The sequence below is a fragment of the Suricata suricatta genome, chromosome 2 (assembly GCF_006229205.1).
Source record: "Suricata suricatta isolate VVHF042 chromosome 2, meerkat_22Aug2017_6uvM2_HiC, whole genome shotgun sequence".
In the NCBI taxonomy this organism is placed as follows: domain Eukaryota; kingdom Metazoa; phylum Chordata; class Mammalia; order Carnivora; family Herpestidae; genus Suricata; species Suricata suricatta.
Window position 1 is genome coordinate 149,799,822 of NC_043701.1, and position 1,308 is coordinate 149,801,129.

Below are 1,308 nucleotides of genomic sequence, written 5' to 3' on the forward strand. Positions count from 1 at the left end.
AAATATATAAACATTTTTTATTTTATGTTTTAATTTGCAGAACATAGATAGCAGTGTAGTATAATAGGTAAGACCATAGACTATGGAGACAAACTTCTTACATACAAATTCTGGTTCCACCATTTATTTACCAGTTGGAACTTGGAAAGATCCATCAATAAAGCACTAGGTCATGAAGGTTTCATAGAGATTTCCATTAAGCCCTTAAAGAACACATAAATTCAACACTATTTAAACTATTTTAAACACATAAATTCAACACTATTTAAACTATTTTAGGGGCGAGGCCTCAGAGGGTGCTGCTATGGTTTCCAGTGGGGTGGGCATGAGCACCCCAGGCACAGCAGATGAAGCTCCTGAAATTTCAGACAATGTGGGAGATTGGCTTCCAGGTGTCTACCACTTGGCCACCGACAGGAACAATTTCTGAAGGAACTTGATTATTAATTTGGGACTGGCCAGGAATTTGTGTGACATTGATCAAATGGTCCCTCAGCCAGGGGAGTAGCCAAATAGACACAATGTGCTGTACTCAAACCTTCCAAAAACACCCTTCAATCTTTGACTATCACAAAACTTTCCCTGAAGAAAATAAAGTTTCATTCAGGCCAACACTTTCCCTTCCCTTCCCAATTTCCTTTTCTTCCTTGAGCCCACTCAGAACTCCATTCTCTGGTCAGCAGCCAGGCTTCAGCCAAAGTGTTGTCCTCTGTTCTATGAAGTTCTATATACAGTGCCTAAGTTTCTGCAGGGAGTGATTTTTGCCCTTGTCCTGAGGAATAACCTAATGATATTTTAACAAATCTCTGGACCTGGGTGGCTCAGTTGGTTAAGCCTCTGACTGCAGCTCAGGTCATGATCTCACCATCCGTGAGTTCCAGCCCTGCACTGGGCTCTGTGCTGACAGCTCAGAGCCTGGAGCCTGCTTCAGATTCTGTGTCTCCCTCTCCCTCTGCCCCTCCCCCATTCACTCTGTGCCTCTCTCTCTCTCTCTCTCAAAAATAAATAAAAATATTAAACAAAAAAATTTAAATATATGTGGAATAAAGACTGCACACAAAGACATTTTTTATTTAAAAAAATAAATAGGGGCACCTGGGTGGCTCAGTCGGTTGAGCATCCGGCTTTGGCTCAGGTCATGATCTCACAGTTCGTGGGTTCAAGCCCCGCACCGAGCTCTGTGCTGACAGCTAGCTCAGAGCCTAGAGCCTGCTTCAGATTCTGTGTCTCCCTCTCTCTCTGACCCTCCCCTGCTCGTGCTGTCTCTCTTTGTCTCTCAAAAATAAATAAATAAATAAATAAATAAAT

General features: G+C 42.4%; 1 pseudogene; it reads left to right on the forward strand.

The window, feature by feature from the left end:
• The first annotated feature begins 304 nt into the window (after nt 1-304).
• LOC115276207 lies at nt 305-508 on the forward strand (annotated as a pseudogene).
• Nucleotides 509-1,308: the final 800 nt, after the last annotated feature.